Source organism: Sturnus vulgaris, chromosome 5 (genome assembly GCF_052056855.1).
Source record: "Sturnus vulgaris isolate bStuVul1 chromosome 5, bStuVul1.hap1, whole genome shotgun sequence".
Classification (NCBI taxonomy): domain Eukaryota; kingdom Metazoa; phylum Chordata; class Aves; order Passeriformes; family Sturnidae; genus Sturnus; species Sturnus vulgaris.
Genome location: NC_142247.1, coordinates 10,240,454 through 10,261,907, shown reverse-complemented (window position 1 = coordinate 10,261,907; position 21,454 = coordinate 10,240,454). Strand labels below are relative to the sequence as shown.

The window sequence follows — 21,454 nt, the reverse complement described above, 5'->3', positions numbered from 1 at the left end:
TTCATTTCCAAGTGATATCTACTGGTATTATAGAATAATATATGTCCCAAGATGAGACATATTTGCTGATGTCAGAACTCAGCTTTGAGGGTTTAAACTATTCGGTTTTTCCTCTTTATATAAAGAAATTGTAATTGTAGTTCATCACCAGAATTACACTTTGGAAATCCATGCTGTGGGTTAGATTATTGGAAATTTAGTGACCAGGAGAAAGACCTGAATAAGGGTCAAAGTCAACAGCCAATTCTCCCTACTCTAAGTCCATTGGTTTCTCTGGAAGAAGTATGCAAGTAATGGATAAAGTACTTGATGCAGCCAGAAGAATGATTGGCTACAATACTGTGCATTACCTTCCCATGGAAGTATCAAAAGTCAAAACAAGAAAGGCATGAGGACTGTAGCAGTAGAGTCATTTCTTGTATGCATTTCACAGAATCACAAAATTCTTGTTGGAGGTTGGAAGGGACCTCTAGAGATCATCCATTCCAACCTCCCTGTCCAGGCAGGGTCACCCTGAGCAGGTGACACAGGAACACATCCAGGTGGGTTTGGAATGTCTCCAGAGAGGGAACTCCACAACCTCCCTGGGCAGCTGTTCCAGTGCTCTGCCACCCTCAATGGAAAGAAGTTCTTCCTCAGGCTGAGGTGGAATTTTCTGTGTTTGTATTTATGGCCACTATTCCTTATCCAGCCACTGGTTTGGTTTTTTGGGGTTTGTTGGTTTGTTTTGTTTGTTTGTTTATTTGTTGGTGGGGGTATTGCTTATTTGTGGGGTTTTTTTTGTTAGGGTGGATTTTTTTTCCCCTATTATTTAGCATTTATCCTTCCAAATTTTGTCTGTATTAGAAAATAACATCACAACCAACACTGAAGATAATTTCCCTGCAGCCAAGGGAAAAGCAAGCCGTTTGCAATATTTATCCCAGAAAATGATTGCAAATACGTCAGCACTTTGATCTAAACAGCAGCCTGTTAGCTGTGTTCATTTTGATGCCAACAAAATCACTGGCAGACAGCTTTTTTGCTCTAGACAAGGTTTTTACAAGAATCTTTCTAATATTTTTCTCTTATTCTGACTGATTTAAGAACTTGAAACCTTTAACTAGGGTTTATCACAATGTCATAAACCAAATAGCATATTAGTAATGCAGGTTTTAAAAGTCCTGAGTTAATCCATTTCTGAGACTTACCATATTCTTTACAAATTCATAAGAATTATCTGAGGAAGGTGCTGAAATGCATAAAAAGATGAATAGGAACTTTAAAGCAAGGTTGGTCCTGTTCTTGTGATGATTATAGTTGTATATCAGTTTTGGTGTTCTGGGGACTGAGTTTTACAGTTGTGTTGTGCCCATGAGTAGGAATGAGTTATCTTGGCACCCAGCAGGAGGGGCTCAGAACTGTTTATTTTGCAAGAAAAGACTAAAAGAGTTTTAGTAAAGGCCCTCAGGTGGAAAGCTAAGTAATATCCTCATCTCAAATTACAGAATGTAATGGGAACTCTTTAAAAAGCATAGGAAAACATAAACAGAGACCAAGCATCTAAAATACCCCACGAGCATCAGTAGGTGCTCCCTTTTTTGTCTTATGTCAGTCTCAGGAATGTGACCTGAATCCTAAAGGCTTTCTTTCTATTACTGGATCCCACTCATCGCAAGAAAAAGAAAGAAATTAAGGACTAAAATCATACTTCTAACCTTATTCTTCCAAATCACTTTATTTCACATAAAAATTGTATCTCAATTCCATGAAAGCCATAAAAATTTAGGGTTTAGACTGACGTGCCAGCCTTTGTAATGGAGTATCATAAAAGGAGGAAAGGGAGAAAAAATTAGTTAGGTTTTCAGAACAGCAGCAGGAAAGCTGTTTTTCTTAGCTGGGAGCAGTGTGACTTTTTTTGCTCCTGTGTTACTATCCCATTATTCTTTAAATGAAAAGTTGACTTTTTTCATACTGAAGCAAAATATGGGGTTGATTGCCAGGCTTTTCATGTTGGTATTTGGAACCTGAAAAACTTGTTTTCCTCCTCATTCTGCCAGGCTAGTAAAGAAGAAGAATTAGGTGATGCATAGTGTATATTTGTTGGCAAAAAAACTTCAAGAATAATAAATGAAACTGCCACTTTTTTTTCCTGAATAATTTACCTCAACATGTAGAGCTCAGTGTGTTCAGACACAGCAATTTTGGAAGGTGGACTGTTAGCCTGAGCATGGCTGCTATAATGCTATCAAGCTGCACAAATTTCTGTCTCAGGTCTGCCAGTGAAATACATTTAGCTATCAAACCACACAGCCCAAAGTGAGCACAATTGTCAAACATTTACACTGCAAGCATCATAGGTAACCAAGTATTTTTGGTAACAGTACGTCAGAGTAATTAAGGTTAATTATCTGCAGCTATAGAGGTCTGCTATTGGAACAACAATCTGCTTCCATGACAACCTGAAATTAATTTGATCTTTCTGTGTTTTGAGAGCATAGGTAGTTTAGATTTTCTCATGCCCAGAGCCAGTGGAATAAAAGCTTTTACAGTTTTTAATTAAATTAAAACTGTGAATACCTGATGGACTTAGATCAGAAATCCTGCCTTTGGATGGCTGTGGCTCAAAAAACTTCCACAGATGGTAAAATTATTATGATTTCTTATTGTAAGAAATTCTGTGGGTTTCCTGTTATTCTGCAGGACTAGTAATTAACTCTATTCCACTCAGGGGAGGGATAACAGCCAGTCTTCAGACTCTAGGCCAGGCATTCAGTAGAGGTACAAAATTCAACCAGCTGCAGCAACTGGAAATGAAAGAGGGCAAAGAAATCTCGGTCATTGTGTCTGGCTAGGCCACATCAGTACTTGAATTAAAGCATGACAGTTCTGAAGTAAGATGGGGGGAAAAAAACTCGACAGGGGTAAACGTGAAATTGGGTATTCCTTACACAGGCAAAATGCTTGACATTTCCAAGGCATTCCTAAGAGACAAAATCAATTTGTTTTCATTCGATTTTGTGGCAGCACATAAGCACAGTGATCAAGGGGAGTAAAGAAATCTTCCAGCAGGAAGGAGAATTCAGATGAAATACCAATTCCACTCTTGAATCTTGTATGTGGCAGGCACCTTGACTATCATAGTCTCGGAGGTAATGGGTGGAGAGTGACACAATGTGTTTATACTTTTTCAAATGTGTTCTGATCCTGTCAAAGGGATCGTTATTATATCAATGAACAAGCAGAAGGAGTCACACACATAACTGGCTGAAGTGCTAACCTGATGTAACCCATGCACCACCGATTCTGCTGGTTTTTTTGCTGTGATTTTCTGTAAGAAAGCATAAAAACCAATACTGCTATGGGTTTTATTATTTTCCCATAAATTGTTCTTTTATTGGCTTTTGTATTGAATGAAGATGGGATTTGTTTGGACAGAACTATTCCAAAGGGGTGGAAAGCTTCCAGATGTTGTATGTTTGAAGGAAATGTACCCATCTCACCTGAGAAGAAACAGAATGGTTAAAGCCACAGCTTGATGATGGCTTAGAAATAACACAAAAAATTCTGTCAGAGGTTCTTTTGAAAACAATCACAAGTGGACTTGTGAGTATTCCTAGACAAACACCAGAGCTGGATGCCTACAGGGCAGGAGATACCATCTTAACGTCCTCTAAGAACAGTTTCTACTCCTGATTTACTCTGTCTCCAAAACAATAATCATGCTGAGTATCAGACTTTGTTTGAAACTACACCAACTCATTAGAAACATTTCTAATAAGTTAATTTATTAATTAATTATTATAATAAAAGCAGCAATGCCCTTCCCCGCCCCCCCACTATATCAATGTTCTGCTAGGAGAAGAGATATTCCAAAATACTTCCAAGATTTACTTCAGACAGTATGTATCATTTAATTTAGCTCTTCTGAGGGATGCTTTCAATAATTTTATATCATTATTGTATAGAAATACTGGCTAAGAGGTTCTTCTTCTCCCTCTCCTTGTTCCTTTGATTTTGATGTCTTTGAAAATACTGCAGCAGCAACATAGATGACAGTTCCCATTTGCTTGGAATACATGCTGTGAATACTTTGTCTTTCCAGGATGATACGGAGGAGAATTTTTCTTATTTAAAACCAAGTGACTCTTAGAGTCGATATCTGTACCATGAGAGAGCACTGGAATTTTATTTGTTAATAAATTAACTCTTTTTGCATCTAGAGGTAATGATATTGAAGCTGCAGCCCACTGATGTATCATATGGAGAAAATGTAATGCCTGTTCAAAAGCATGAGAGGCACTTATTTTTATATCTAAATAGTAGAAATGGTAGTAAAGTTTCACGGAGTGACTATTTCATTAGGCTGTACTTGTGAAAGTGGAAACACTGGAAGGTCAGGCTAAATGTGGACAGTCCTTGTCCACTGTTCTGAGCCATTTATGTGCTAATGAGCTGGCAGTGTGGTGCATACCCTGGAACTGATGTGGTTTTAGCTGTGTGTACAATTTTCAAATTAATCATTTTTCTTGAAGTTATTTTAAACTATGATTCTATCATCAAACTTAGAAAAAGAACATTCTGTCCTTTTCACAGAGACAAATTTTTAGCAACGTATTTTCACCAGCTTGCTTTAGATTTCTTTCACAATTTCACATCAAGATTTGTCTTCTGTTGTAACCCAAGTATCCATGCCCTAAAAGCACCAAAAACTTCTGCCTATCTTCCTCCTGCCCATTGCCCCAGCAGCTCCATCTAAAATTCTACTCCCATCACTTGTCCAGGCCTGGCTGTTCCTGCTTGCTCACAGGACTTGGCTGAAGGACTCTACAGGAATGCTGTAGGAAACTTCTCCACTCCTGCTGCTGGCTTTGTCTTGCTAATTTTGCCTGGGTTTGGATCACAGAATCATGGAATCAGAGAATGGTCTTGGTTGGAAGGGATCTTAAAAATCATCCAGTTTCACCCCTTGCCATGGGCAGGGACACCTCCCACTATCCCAGCTTGCTCAGAGCCCCATCCAGCCTGGCCTGGAACACTTCCAGGGATGGGGCAGCCACAGCTTCTCTGGGAAACCTGTGCCAGGACCTCACCACCCTCACAGGGAAAAATTTCTTCCCAATATCCAATCTAACCCTGCTGTGTGTCAGTGTGAAGCCATTGCCCCTTGTCCTGTCACTCCAGGCCCTTGTCAAGAGTCTCTCCCCATCTTTCTTGTAGGCTCCCTTCAGCTAGTAGAAGGCTAAAATTAGTTTTACACTGAGTCATTTTCTTCTCCAGGCTGACTGATTCCAATTCCCTGAGGCTTTCCTCCCAGCAGAGCTGCTCCATCCCTCTGATCCCTTGGTGTCCCTGCTCTGTCCTGGCTCCAGCAGCTCCCTGTCCTTCCTGTGCTGGGATCTCAGGGCTGGAGGAGCTCTGCAGGCCAAGGGGGTCTCACCTGAACAGGGCAGAGGAGCAGAATCCTCCCCTCCCTCCCCTGCTGCCCACACTGGGGGTTCAGCCCAGGGCATGGGGGGTCTCTGGGATGGGCCATGGCCACCACCAGCACCCCCAGGGCTGCTCCACCTGTCCATCCCCAGCCTGGATTGATGGACCCTGCTGTGAGCACCCTGCCCTGACCAGGTGGTTCAGAGCTCTGGAACTGTGTCCTGGAGGGTGCAGGCACCATCACTGCCTGAGCTGGGGCTGTCCTTGGCTCCAGGCTTGCAGAGCAGCCCTGCTGCTGCTGATCCCTGGGACCAAGAGCTCTGACTGCTGGTGACATTTGGTGGCAGAGGCAGAAGAGCACTCAGCTGGCTGGTGAAGCTCTGTCCATTTTTTTTAGGGGGTGGGGGAGGTGTTTCCTCGCTGTGCACTACACAGAGAGTTCTATTATTCATTTTATCGTGGTGTAACACATCAGCTTGGTCTTTTAGATCCTTTATGTTCTGAGACTATGCCAACATATGATCTCACCTTGTTATTAGGAGGGTGTATTTTAAATGTACTCCCTGAAAACCCACTGGGCTCCTCCACTGCTCCTGACTGCTCAGCTCCATCAGACTTACTGGGGCTGTGCCAACCTGTGTCATTCTAGAATAAGACCCGATGTAAGGACAAATTCCTCTCATGGCAGCTCCATCTGTGAAAGATTCTAAGCAAGAGATTAACAGCAAATCATGAAGACCAGACTGGAAGTTTACCAGGTTGCCACAAGACACCCTGAGGTTTTTTGTCCGATAGTTCTTGTAATAATTTCTAGTCAATGCAGGACAAATGTAAAACAAAAAATTACTTGAGGATGTTTGTGTTCAAGGTTCCTTTTCCAGCATATCAACAGAATGTGTCAGAAGGAGAGCAACTGAAGCTAACAAAATCAGTGCTGCTATGCGAAAGGCTATAGTAGACAACGAACAAGTAGGATCTGCTTTTGCAAATGATTAATCTGTGTGTTAGAAATAAGTGATACAGGTCAGGAAAGTGTTTGTAAGCAGCTGAAGCTCCCACCCTTTTTTGAACAAGCTCTACATGTGGCAGGCTGAGGCAAAACCCTTCACTTCTACCATTTCAATAGACACAGTAAGGTCAGAGTCCAGCTATTCTTCTCAAGCTTAACTGTTCTTGGAGCTCTCTCTGGGGGATTCCTCTGCTGCAGCTGCAAGTTTGCTCAGTCCCACAGCGCACTCCAGACCCTCTTGTATCATGCTTGGCATAAACAAGGTTTGTCTGCCAGCGTGTGTCAGCAGTATACACCATCCCTGGACAATTATACAAGCAACTGAGCAGAGAGTGGCATGCCACAATCCCCTTCTACCTGTACATAGGGTCCCAGAAACTGCCCTGTTCTTAGCGGTTTGGTTAATTCCCAACAGTATCTGGAATTTGTTAATGCTGTTTTTAATTTGCTGTGCACTTCTAGCTTAAGAAACTGCCAAAACACTCTAAGCAGTGATTCTTGTAGTCTTTTTCTCATGAGATTTCCTCTTTTCTTCCCTGATCTCATGCAATTCCTCTCCCAGCTTTTCCATGCCCAAATGATCCAGGTAACTGGACAAGAACTGACAGTTCTGAGTGCTTATCTGGAACAACAACACAATGTTTCTCCTATTAATTATTATAATATATATTATATATTATTATTATATATGTTTATAGACTTGAATGAATAAAACAAAACTTTGTCATATAGCTATCCATTTAACTTCAAAAGTGCATCTCATGTCCCTCATTGTACACTTTTACTGAATGGTTGAGCTTTCCTAGAAGAATTATCATGGAAAACACATTCTTTTTTCTGTAGTTTGAATTCTGAGCTGTAGACAGTAACATTTCACTGCATAGCCAAAAGCAATGTGACTTTTTAATTTTCCATTCAACGATGCAGCCTACAGTGCCTAATGTTGTACGTGTATATGGCAATTATCCATATTGCATACAATATTCCACAACAGTACCAGTCTGCTGAGGATATTCACAAATGTTTTGAATTAAAGCAGAGATGAGAATTTTGTAAACTGTCCTTACGTATCTTTTGATGATCCCTGTGGGTCCTCTCCAATTCAGGATATTCTATGATTCTGTGATATCCTATCATGAAAAATGGAAAGAGGGAAAATTACTGTTTAAATTGTTTATTTCTATTTGCATACTGAGCTCAAATCTATAGTTATATTTCTGTGGCAAATGAGTAACACTTCTGACCCCCTTAAGAAAAAAAGGACCTGTAGCTTTACCTTGAAAATGGTGCCCAAAATTGCAAGCTTTGAAGTCAATGATGCTTACACTGTGTCACATCACAGTTCCACAGGCATTTTTCTCATTGGGAAAATCAGCTGAAGCCATTCCATGCCCTTCCTTCCAACACCAGCTACTCATTTCTCTTCCCTGACTGCCCTGTCTATCGTTCTGGCAACAATTACTTGTAGACTTCCGTGTTTTATCATTTTCAGTCAATTCTTATTTTCCCTGATGGGTCATTTTCAACCCACAGCTTTTTCATAATTCAGTTTCGTTATGACCCTGCAGTAGCAAGAGACTGGGTTGGAGGTGCCAGCATAAGAGCAGAAAGAAAAAAGGCTGTCTGTGCTGCTAAGATGTGACCATGGTTTAAGGGACTACAACTCATCTTTGGTTATCTGTAGACCCTTTGTGGGAAGAGTATCTGCAATGTTAAGATTCATCAGTCTAAGATCACTGCAAAACTTGTATTTTAAGTTTGGACACCACTTCTTAAGATAGAGTGAAAAGCAGTCTTGAAAAGATGCCTTGAGTGGTTTATTTTTTTTAAAGAACCTAACCTCCAGCATGAATGCTTTAGATCTACCTCCAACAAAGACTGCTCCTGACATGCAGGAAGTCTAATTCATGCCTTCTGCAAAAGGGTCCTGATACTTAAATTTTATCCAATCCTGCAGCTAGTGTCAAAATTTTAAATGACTCCTCTGGAATACAGGCAAAGATAAATTAAGAACTACGGATGAGAATATGTTTCTACATTCAACAGTTCTTAGTCAAGTCTATGGCAAAATTCCTTTTGGCTTCGATATTAACGAAATAGAATTAGTGCTTTTTGTTGCTCTCTGCTGAGTTTTGGTGGGGGTTTCTTTCCAGCTTTTTTCTTCAGTGGCTGCAGTCTTTCAGCTTTCCCTCATCTGACCCAGCCTTTAGAGCCCTGAGATATTTGCACAGAGCAGAAGAATCTTCTTAAGAGCTCCAGAGGACAAGTGAAATATTTCAGGTTTACCTTGTAGAGGGATGGTGTGGATAAGAGTATTTCCTTTAGGATGACAATATCCAATGTATCTGCCTAGTAGTTTGCTGGGTTGTGTATCTTTTCCTGATGACAAGTTAGGATTCCTATTGTATCAGTAGCATTCATTTATTAAAGGTCACAAAATCCCATACACTCTCATAGCTCATATTGGTCAAAAAAGTCCGAAGTGACAAAACAGGAGTGAGACCACAATAGGAAGTTGAATCTGTGGGATGAGGGCCAAAATTTGGAAGGTATTAAACTGGTCAGTGATGTACCAGCAACACAACCCAGATGAGCATCAAGGGGCTGAGCATAAAAGTGGTCTCCAAGAAAAGGAAGCCCCACATAGCTTTTGCTCCAGAGTTGCTCTTTCACAACCATCTGAACCAGGGGATATTATAGATGGGCCATATCCCAGATGGCCACAGGTCCAGGTAGCAAAACTTTTCAAGATGGGGAAGTGTGCTCACAGATCTGCTGTCTGGTCTGCTGGGAGCTGTAGCCTTCTCTTATGAAACCAAGGGACAATACAGAGAGGAAAAGGCTTTCAGGTTCATCAGCTTCTCTGTCCAGGCAATGTACCTCATGTCTCCTCATCTCACTTCTTCTTACACGTGTGATTGAGGATGACAAAGCAAAATGTTCCCCACTGTCACAGAGTGAGAGCTGGCAGATTTAGAACTAAGAAACCCCACTATGGATGTTATGTCACTTATTGAATAGTTCCTTAAGGATGGATGAGACTGTTCCAGCATAAGGGTTTCATGACAGTATGAACATAATACTAAAATATTATGACATCTTACAGAATTTTGTGTTGGAGCCTGTATTTTGATCAATAACCAAGACATTGCTAATGCTCTAAAAGCTTTTACATGTGAAAAGAATACAGAAAATCACTCATGTCTCCCTTTCTCAATTAAAGGGTACGATAAATGGGATACATGCCAGCTGCCTAGTTGAAAGATATAACATTTGTGTTTATGATGGCAGGAGAGACATAAAAATCTTCACAGTCCTTGACATAGCTTCCATGTGGGTCTTGGCACCCAGGGAAATGCCATTCTACCCAGAAAACTGCTGTCTCTTTCAGTGTGGTAACCATGCACAATAGCCAGGGATAATTTTGGAATAAATCCTTACTTCTTTCTGTTTTTCCTTTTTTTTTTTTTTTGGTTTGAAGAGAGATTTTTGTTGTTGTCAGATTAAGAAAATGAAGGATATGTAGGTAATCAGTGTTATAGATAAGAAAGAGATTTAGCTGAATTGAGTATAATCAGAAATAAGTGATAATTTATTTCGTGACCGAGATGCAGTCCACGACAGCCACAACTGCAAAGAGCAGCGCCGGGCCCGGGATCAGCACTGGGTGAACACGCTCTGATCCCAACTCTACCACTCCAGATCCCCCAATGGTCACAAACCCACTTTGGTCAGTCCACTTTATATACAGCTTTTCCTAGCCTGGAGCAGAGCTCTTTGTTTCTTTCTGTCGCTTCACATATTCATGTGTTTTCCTTTCTCTGCATTGGGCTGGACAAAACCACATTCTGGGAGGCGATGAATTCTGATGGAGGCAGGCCTTGGTTCATGGGAAGCTGGTATGGAGATGTATTTTCCCGATGGCTCTGTTACCTTAATTGTGGGTGCTTGTCGGTGCTCAAGGCTGGGTGTTCTCTGGTTTCCATAAAGGGCCATGTCTGTTGAGGCCATGTCCATTCACTTGTTAATCTGGGCTGTCCTGCTTTTATTAGCTGTTACAATGTTGTGGTGAAGCAATCTGTGGTGTTTTCTTTTCGTTTGTGGTTTTCTTTTTGGTTTCTGAGTTTATTTTATCCATATAGACATTATTTATTCATTTACAACTTTATATTAATTATACCATATATTACAATCAGTGTGAATTATTTGAGAAGCACTGAGTTCTAATTGTTGAAGCGGAAAAATCAACTATTTAAGAAATGTAAAAACCCACTTTTTTTTCAGGTCTGAAACATAGTAGTTCTCTGAGCCAGGACACACAAATTTTAGCTTTACCTTCTAGAGTTTGGCTTCTCATGTATCTTGGCAATTAGCTTGGCCTCTACAGTAAAATTCTGGGCCTGAGCTTGATTAAGAGGACATTTATGAATAACATCCTCAGAAATATTAAGGCCATGGCCAAGACCAGGCCCCAGTGGCAGTGAAGTAGGTCCTGTGCTATGGCTAAGCTGTTCCATAAAACAGAACCCGGCAGCTCATAACTCTTTACATTGATAGCATCATTACTCTTCTTTCACAACTTTCAAGCCCAATTAGAAATTCCTGAAATTTTCATTTCATTTCTCTCTAAGTACACATGCCAAATTCAGTGGAAAAAAAGAGCCATGGAGGTATATTTATTATTATGATGCTCTTGACATCATGGATGAATCATGGTTTTGCATAGGGAGAGAAATATCAACCTCTTTAATCCCCCTAAAAAATATTGGGAATTAAAAAGGCTATTACCCACACAGGAACAGATTCTGCAGCCCTACTACCACTGATATGACTGAGAACTGTAAAAAACCTACAAATCTGGATCTTTTCAAACTTTGATGGCTCTTTACTGCAAATGTTTTTTTCCATCTCTTTTTAAATCTTCACCAGTCTGGCTACAGGGCTATTCATGAGGTTTAAAAACTTCCCCCTACCTAAACCTTGCTTGCCAGAACCTTTTCCTCTCTTCAACCATTCCCTTTTAGGCTTCAAATGGTTCTTGGAACCATTTGGAAATGGATGGTTCTCACAATACCAGGGTCAAATTCTAGCTACTTCTCTCACTGTCCCACAACCTTGCTGGAAGAGTGAGAGGACACGCTGCTCTAAGGGGCACTTGTACCTCTCTGCATTAGTCAACAAGACAAAAGTTGCTCAAAGCAGGAGTTTGAAGCTTTTTTTAGTAAGCTTTTTTTTTTCAGATGCAGCTCAGTCCTGGTTTTGTGACTCTAACTCTCTAGTGACTAACAAAGCAAAGCAAGTGAGAGGGCCGTTTTGTTTCAGATGGAAGAGACAGCAAAGCTAGGGCAGGCAGGATGAGTGGAGTGTGACAGAAATAAAGGGCATTTCCAAGCAGTCTAGAATAACAGACCTGCTAAGAGGCCCTATCCACAGCTCATTACTGGGCTGCCCAATTGCACTCCAAGGACAATAACACAGCGCTTGCATGCCACAAAACTGGTTAGGCAGAGTCAGGGAAGGCTCATTCCAGAGGGACATGAGGCCATAATGTACATCAAGGGAAAAATGGGCAAGTTGTGATGTAAATCTTCTACTGATACATTAGTACCAACATCCCTTCCCAAAGTGTGACATGGCTCTGAGCTTCTCATTAGGAATGTCACAAACACAGAAAAAATTGTTGTGGTGGGTTGACCCTGTCTGCATGCCAGGTACCCACCAAAGTTGGTCCATCATTTCCCCCTCCTCAGCTGAGCAGAGGAGAGAAAACAGTGAAAGGCTCATGGCCAGGGGAAGATCACTCATAAATTAACATCATGGGCAAAACAGACTGGACCTGGAGCAAGAAAATAGTTTAATTTACTATCAATTGAATCAGAGTAGCACAATAAGCAATAAGCCTGAATCTTAAAACCATCTGCCTTTCACCCCTCCCTTGTTCCCAGGCTCAACTTCACTCCCAATTTTCTCTACTTTCTCCTCTACAGTGGTGCAGGAGGAGAGGGAAAGAGGGTTGTGGTCAGTCCATCACACGTTGTCTCTGCTACTCCTCAGGGAAGAACTCCTCACACTCTCCCCCTGCTCCAGTGCAGTGTCCCTCCCAAGGGAGACAGTCCTGCAGGAACTTCTCCAACCTGAGTCCTTTCCAATGGCTGCAGTTCTACACAAACTGTTGCAGAGTGGGTCCCTTCCACAGGGTCAGTCCTTCAGGAACAGACTGCTCCAGATTGGGTCCTTCACAGGGTCCCAATCTTGCAACAAACCTGCTCCAGTGTGGGCTTCCCACAGGGTCACAGCATCCTTTGAGCATGCCCCTGCTCCAGCGTGGGTCCTCCATGGGCTGCAGGTGAGTCTCTACATCCCTGTGCCCTCCATGGGCTGCAGGGAGCCTCAGCTCAGTACCTGGAGCACCTCCTGCCCCTCCTTCTTCCCTGACCTGGGTATCTGCAGGGCACTCATATGTTCTCATTCCTCTCTCCAGCTGCAAAATGTGCTGTTTTATCACCCATCCTGAAATATGTTATCTCAGAGGCAGAGGCATCCCTGCTGGGTTCAGCCTTGGCCACTGGTAGGTCCATCCTGGAGTCAGCTGGAATTTGCTCTGTCAGATAGGGGGAAGCTTCCAACAGCTTCCCAGAGAAACCACCCCTATAATCCCCTCACTACCAAAACCTTTCCCTGTAAGTCCAATACAATGGTTCAAACATGAAAAACACTTCTCCATGGATGAAATCAACAGTTTTTCTCTCTTACATGCTAATAAATTTTGGCTTTCACCTAATTCATCTCATTGTCAGCTGGCAAGACATGCTAGGAATCAAATGGCCAGGATAGTGCAGCTAAATCATATCACACTCCTCAGAAGGGACACATTCTGCAGAGTCCATTGAGTCATCCTACAAATCTTACTGTTTCATTATTTTCTCTTTCCTGTTTCTAAAGCTTATGTGCAAGTCCTTCAACAAATATCCACAAGTATTTTCTTCCACTTTAGCTGTGATTTTCCAGTTGATCAGATATTATACTAATTATGTAGCACTTTTTAGTAAGTATTCTTCTCCTTACAACCCCAAGGCCATAGCTCTCCACACTGGTATGACTTTCAATATTCCATACCAAACAATGGAAACTAGGCCTGGAGTTCAAAGTCTGAATGCATTTTGCAAATATGTTTAGTGCATTTTCTTGACAGACTTAATACAATCTAATTAATCTAATACAATCTAATTAATACAAGTTCTATGCAGCTTGCAAACCCCATACTCTGTTTACATACACATGTATGTGCAGAGAAATTTAACTTGAGAGGATTTTTTCAGAAAGTTCTTTGCTTGCAAAGAACTTCTAGCTTCTTCAGAGCAGACGTTTGAGATGAAAAGTATTGCATAAATCTATTGTTGCATCCTATAAAAACTAAAGTTTTAATACAACTCTAGTGTTGTATTAAAAGAAGTGGAGATTTTCACCTCCTAACCAGTAAGACCACTCACTGAAGTTGTCTCACATACAAGGTGTGTTTTCCAAAATTTCTTTCAAGCAAGTGCTGTTTGTGACTATTCATCAAAATACGAGTTGCTGATAAAACACAACAAAAGTGTGATACAGGTAATTTGAAAAAAAAAATAAATTTCTGGAATGTACAAGGTACATCAAGGTCCCTGCCTATGGCATGGGGTTTGAAATGACATGATCTTCAAGGTCCCAAAGTATTCCACGGTTCTATGATTGATTGAAAACTGGTTTAAATATTAAATAACAAATATTTTCAATAAATAGTGTTTTAAGTAGTACAAAATTAATGTCAAGAGGTTGTACTGTGACAAATATTGTATTTCCCTTGCTTTTTTGATGTACTTCTTGATGGATGGAAAGGGCTTTGGTCTCTGAAAGTGTAGTGTCAGACACTCAGAAAGTAGCTCCTGTTTTAGAGTAGTTAGGCAAGAATGCTGCTTCCAGCACCATCTGTTCTGTTGTTGGTTATTTGTTTTTGTTATGTGTTGCTATATACATGAGTAGGTATTCAATGTTCTTCATAAAAAAAAAAAATCTTGAAAAAATGACTTCAAAAGGTTCAAACAGAAAAAGCAGTAATGTTGATACACAAATATAGATTTAAAAGAACTTTTAGGAGAAAATTGTTTTTCAGCCAGGCTTGGGATTTAGGAATCTGGTTTAATAAACCTTGGTTTCAACAACAGTGGCATGGCACATTTATTAATGCATTCATCTGCATCACAGCAACTACACTTGAGTGCTTCCTCCTCTCTACATGAGTGCCCTGGATTTGTGGTGGTTTCGTTCCTCTTTTCCCTGTTTACTTAATGGCAGAGTTAAAAATACCAGCTGAAGCTACAGAACATATGCAAAAAGTGGGGCAGGATAGAAGGAAAAAGCAGAATCTTATGCAAGCTTCACATGGAGTATTGTTTCTCCTCTTCCAGAAGATCTGTGTATGGTACACAAAAAACAGCATCAAATCCCTGCAGGATGTGCTTTTGTTGAGAACTCCTCTTAGATCCTACTAAGCACTGAGGTTTTGGAAAATAATATATATCTGGTACATGTCTTCCCTCAGCCCCCTTTACATGAACTGTTTTTAAGGGCAGACACACAAAAAGATTAAGCCCTATTACTCCAAATTCATGTTTTGGCACTTCAGCCACACCTTTCTAAGAGTTTCAGTCCTCCCCTCCTCGGCTTTGCAAGGGCCCTCCTCAGGCGCTGGTGGCAGCTCAGTCTCTCCCCTCACCGTGTTCTCAATGCTGTCTTGGGACCAGAAATTTTGCAGCTCAAGTGTCTGGGTTTACTGTAAGGGGATTGGGGTGACAGTAAGCGACACTATGCAGGAGCGTCTCTTATGACTTTTAAATTTTCCAGGCATTTGAAAACCTAATCGTGTTTACCCAGCTCTCCAATCCCAATAATTATACTGTTAACATTTTCATCCATAAGTAACAGTGAGAGGGTTGTTATTCATGTATATATATATATATTTATAACTTGTTTGAATCTCGCAAAATTCTTTGTTTCCATCACATAGTTACATGTTCTGCTAAAATGTGTTTATTTTAATTTACCGTATTTAAGTGACTTGCCCTTTAACTTGCCTGAATGTGTCTGTTCTCACTTTTTGAAACTGCTATAATATTGAATACCCTCTAGACCCTTGCTATTCACTTCTTCTCTAAAATGAAGAAATCCTTTCTCTTTCACTAGTTTTTTTTTAAACCTGGAAATTACCTCACTTTTTGAGGCAGAGATGATTACAGATAAGACCACATGTGATATAAGAGGCTTTATACCAATTCCTTTATTATTTATCCCATGTGTCCTTAGGTTTCCCAGTTTTGTTGTCTAACAGCTAAAACAATAACCTCTCTTGCTGTGAGGAGGAAAAAAAGAGAAGCCACAAAAAAGTCAAGTATTTTTCATGTACTCATTTAAAAAACGAGAAAAATGGATTAAATATTTGAGCAGCCCTAACCATTATGCTTCAGAGTCATAACTTTTGGGTTGTCTTTCATGGGAAGCACGCATGGTTTTAATGTCTGAAACCATGGGCCTGCAGGCTCATGCTAACACATAAAGCAAGTGAAATATTGCTTTTTAAATTTAATTTATGATTTTTTTGTTTGCAAGGAGACTTTTGTTCCCGCAGCTTCAAGCAGAGTTTGAAGCTGCTTCCATCTGTAAAGCACGTTGCTTCAGAAGATAGCAACGTAGAAAAAGTAATATTCTAATTATGTTAATCTGGGGGGTTTATGGAGATTTATAATCTGATTTTCATTAGACCAAAGTAACTTTTAAATAGTGGGAGGAGCTGAGAAGGCAGAAAGACATTTTATCTTCTCCAAGGCCTCTTTACTTCATCTTATTCAAGACCACTCAGATTTAGTGTCCTCAGAATACAGCTGAGTCTGGACTAAATGTAACAAAGAACAGGAAAACTGTACAAGTAAAATTGGAACCATTATTTTATCTCATTTTCCTATATATTTTGGTTTGGGTTTTTCTTTCTACTCTCAGCTAATTGCTTTGTAATTCATTAAAGGATGGATGGAAGAGGATGGAAACAGGGAATTCATCTGGGACCTGAACTACATTCAACTCCTTTCTCTTCTATGAGTTAGTCCTTGGTTGAGACCCATAGCGCTAATTTCTCAGACGTACATAAGTAATTAAATGTTCCTGAAAGACATAGAAACTGGTTACTTTATCAGGATCCTGATCTTCAAAATTTTTCAGCTCTTCAACTGACAAACAGAAATAGAAGTACTTTAATACCTTAGAGAGTAGAAAGTATGGTTTGCAAAAAAACGCTATAAAAGATGTTGAAGAGCTCGGAAGCTGCAATTATGAAGAAATAAGGAGGGCCCTACATGTGTATGTACACGATTCATACGTGTGTACACATTCATGTATTTTTAGATGGAAAATCCAAAGGAATCTAATCCCTCCTTCACCCTGGTAGCCACCTCAGAAGACTCAGACACGCTTTGGTGAGACTTACACAGGTGAGTAACTTTAGTTATGGAAATCTTAGATGAAAATTAAACACACTGTGCCTGCAGTGGCATCTGTGCATAACTCTACAGTTTTGGTTCATTCAGTACTGATCTTAAAGGCTTCTGTGATGGGATTATTTTTAGGTTGGTTTCCTATAGAAATAATGTTTCTATGAGCATACAGTGAGTTCATCCACTCATCATGATAACTTCTGAACTCACTACTCATTTCAGCTCAGTTTAGCAGTGGCATGAAAGTGGCATGAAGATGCGTGCATGTGAATTTTCATGAGGGGGGTAGCAGGATGGAGAAAGAAGATTCAGAATAGTTCTTTTATTGAGGAAATGGCAATTTTAACTTAGTTCATTGTGCATCTAAAAAAGCAGCAACATGCACTGCCCTAAAATAGCTGGGCCATGCCCAACCTATTGCTAAGATATACAGCATGCCACCATGGAGAGGGGAAGCAGGAATGATGCTGTGGATGGGATAAAGATGGTGGAAATGGGTAATTTAGGAACTGGGGAAGAATCCATAGGAAACCAGCAATCCAGAGATGTTCTCCTTGTGCTTTTTTTGGTGTTGCTTCTCTGGAGCTGGTGCTATCAAAACCCTTTTTGGAAAGGACAGGGATCAAAAAAAGGATTCTAGCAGGCGCTAACTAGAAACTTATAAAACAGGGAAGCAGAGCCAAGACTGATGCCTGTGACAACAAAGTCCTGGACAGAGAGAAAGCAGCTGCCCTGCAAGCCTGTGAGTTAAAGGTCTGGTTGTGTGGGAATGGGAGGGAGGATATGGTGGCAAGCCTCCTATTTATTTTGTGGGAATTTGCTATATGTTTAGGGCCCAACAAAGAGCAGCCAGTATTATCTCTACTCTCTGCTCTTTTCCTCAGGGGTGAAGTAAGGACAAGCTTTCAGTTAGACCTTACCATGTTTCCCAGCTTTTGTGGGTTTCAAATCAGTCCCTTGAAGCTAAGTGGTAGAGAATTTTTTTGCTGCGGTTTGAATACTTAAGGAATATACTCTAGCATACCATTGTAATTTCAACTGGTTTGCATCTTAGCCTGATTATATAAACCTCTTGGTTTTGCCTTCCAAACACAAGGAAGTCAGTTGGGCAGCATGTAAGATTCACCCCCTCCGTCTCCTTCGTTGCCGTAGGGAGGGCGGGGGAAAAAAAAGCTATTGTGCAGAGAAGTAAGAGATGCATGTCACATTGTTGGAGGGAAGCAATGGGAGCCTTGCTCTGAATCCCATGGAAATCCTTGGATACACTCCCAGGCACCCTTTTTTTCACGCAGGAGCCTGCACTGATTGCCTCTGCTCCACAGGCTCCCAGCTTCACAGGGTGGCTCTGACAGGATATTTTTGAATACCCAGGGCATCAGGCCAGCTGTTTTTTAATTGTGGATAGTGATAGTCAGTCAGTGCCCTCTGCCAGGGCTCACTCCTCTCTGGTGTTAGCACATTGCTGCAGCTTCACAATGCAATTGTGTCATGTAGCTGGGATGAGTGGGGCATTACAGTGGAGATTGCCTGCTGGCCTGATAGGGTAAATGTATTTGGGGCAGGACATACCCTTTGTGTTGGTTTTGGCTGGGACAGACTCAATTTCCTTCATAGGGCTGTGTTCTGGACTTGTGCCGGAAGCAGGGCTGGTAACTCAGGGATGTTTTCATTATTGATGTTCAGGGCTTGTACAGTGTCAAGGCTTTTTCTGCACATTATTCCATGCCACCAGAGAGGAGGCTAAAGCTGCATGAGGAGCTGAGAAGGAACACAGCTGGGACAGCTGATCCCAATGGCCCAGAGGGACCTTCCAGACCATATGGCATCATGCTCAGCATATAGAGCTGGGAGAAGAAGAAGATATGGGAGTACACGAGTAGTGATGGAGTTTGTCTTCTCAAGTTGCCATTGTGAGTGTTGGAACACTGCTTTCCTGGGGATGGCTGAACATCTGCCTGCCCATGGCAAGTGGGAAATGACTTCCTTGGTTTGCTTTGCTCGTGTGTGCTTTTGCTTTACAAATTAAACTGTCTTTATCTCAGCACAGGAGTTCTCTCACTTTTGATCTTCTGAGTGTGTCCCCCACCCCAGCAGAGCAGGAGGAGCGAGCAGCTGCCTGGGGCTGAGCTGCCAGCTGGGATTAAGACACATCCCCTGGTAGCACTGGGACTCCTGAGAAGGGTGTGTAGCTCCAACTGCCTCCATAGCTTTGTGCAGATATACACCAGTGAAGCACCTAGCACAGAAACAGCACCTTTCCTACACCTTTCCCAACTCATGGTGGCATAAAATACCTTCTTTCCCCTCAATTTTAGGAAGAAACACTTCTCAGAATCCTCTTCCATTACAAAATAAAGTAGTCATTTTTCCATTAATCTGACATATTTCTCCGTGGGAATTGTAAGGGAAAGAGCTAAGCCAAATATATTCTGCTTTTTCTTCTTCTTTAAATATATGTTGTCTTGAATCAGTGAGAGGTCTCCTTTGCCCAAATATGATTAAACCCCATATAAGTTAAGTCTTTTTGAGCTGAGTGCATGTTATAAAAGCTGCTGTGAGTCAACAGTAATTTTACAGTCTGAGTTTTGTGTGGTCCTTGTTTGGAGAGTATGAGGCATAAAGTTGTCATACTGGAGCTCTAATGGGTGCACTCAGTAGGTGTGATTTATGGGACTTGTTGCTTTGTGAGAATGAAGTCATGTAGTGTATCAGGGTTGCCCTGCAAATGAAGCAATTTAAATTCTGTCATCCTTCTTACAAAGGTGTCCTGACTGGGGGTAAGAACAAGCATGGGGAAAAATGGGGAGGGGAGCCAGGGGGAAGGGAAGTGGGGGGAGATGAGTGATTAGACTCCATCTGTGGATGAACACTTAGTGCACTTTTTCTAAAGTCTTCAGTTGAATTTCATGTGCTGAAGTCTAGTGCCATGTCTGGAAGCAAACTGCACATCTTTTACTTGCCAGTTCTATTTATATGCTTGTGAAGTAGATCATTGTAATGAATACAGATGGGCAATAACTATAAAGTTATTGCATAATTTTTCAAAATTTTATGATTGCCTTTCCTACTTCCTCTTAAAATAATGGCTCCACTGTACAGCCTGCAGACCATCCAGTATATCTTTCGTATATTTTACCACTTCAGCAGGATTTAATTTATTGGAGACACACTAGAAGTGGTAGGTAAACAATCTACAGAAAGAATCCGATTTATAAGACAAGGAAGACTTGAAGCAGTATTAAGTTGCTTTGGAGATCACTTGGTGAATGCAAGTATATATGATTTTTCGTCTTTCTAACTTGGCAGCAAAGTGTGTGGGGAGGAAGTCAACTGAAAGCCACCCACCGCCAGCCTTACAGAATATAGAACAGGTCTGTAATAGGATGTCTTGTTGGATGGAAAGTGTTTCTGTACAGTTTGCAGGTTTAAACCTGCCCCAGGGAAAGTTTCAGGCCTGCCGTGAGAAATCCAATTCTCTTTCATGGAGATGAAGCAGGTTTGGGTTTGCCACCCTGGGAGTAACTGGAATAGTCTGGACCTGTGAGTGTCATTCTGCTTTCTCCCCCATTTCCAGTCTAATCCATTCTACTTCCACTTCTGAATTAATGAAGTGGCACACTTTTTCCTGAGCTGCAATTGTGAGTTAACTGACTTCTGAGACTGATATCCATCTCCCATTTAAGTCAATGGAAGTCTTTGAGTTGATAAAATGAGTATTGGATGTGTCCCTAAAATAACTGGGTTTGAATCTTGGCCACACTGAAGCTGATGGCAAAGAGAAATTAGAATTTCAGCTCAATGTCTATGCATCATCTGCTGTGTTGGCGAAGACTATCACAAAGTCTGCTTCCCCTTGAAGGCAGCATTAAGTGCTTTGGAACCACAAGCAGCTTATCTTAGCCTCATTTCTGAAACCACTCCCAACTCAAGACTGCAGCCCTCAGGACCACCAGTAATTTACTGTATAAATTCCAGCTGATCTTGTCTTTGAATCCTGTTTTGGGACTGGCTTATGATTATATCATTGGTTCTCAAAACCAAAGTCCTTTCCTTTGACCTGAATATTCAGAAATGTTTTGCCTTTTGGGTGCCCAGCTGAAAATATGTTAGAGACACTTGATTTTTCAAAGGGTCCCTACTTCTAAAAATCTTGACTTCTCAAATTGCTTCATGGTACTTAATAAAAATTTGGTTACCTCAGCCAATTTTGGTAATTGAAATATCCTTTCCTGTACCAAATTTTTATGGCACATAAGACCAATGAATGCTTATATCATAGAAGTATGATTTGGGTTTGAATTTCTAGTCATGTTTCTTTGATTAACCTTTCTAAATTGAACTACCAGAACTGGTAACATATTATGGTGGCAAAAGGGGTTCTGTCTTGCCTGCCAAAGAATAAGGTCTTTGTATACTTTTGTCTGCTTTTTATTCAAACATCAGATTTAAAAAAAATTAAAATATTTAAAAAAAATAAAAGAGGCCATCTCTCATTAGTTTGGGGTTTTATTCATAGTTT

General features: G+C 40.9%; 1 long non-coding RNA gene across 1 annotated transcript; it reads left to right on the top strand.

Annotated features, from left to right (window-relative positions):
• The first annotated feature begins 2,491 nt into the window (after nt 1–2,491).
• Nucleotides 2,492–19,718, top strand: LOC148223549 (uncharacterized). Its single transcript, XR_015804164.1, has 4 exons — nt 2,492–2,623; nt 16,847–16,932; nt 17,605–17,677; nt 18,619–19,718. It is a non-coding gene; the product is annotated as an uncharacterized LOC148223549 (long non-coding RNA).
• Nucleotides 19,719–21,454: the final 1,736 nt, after the last annotated feature.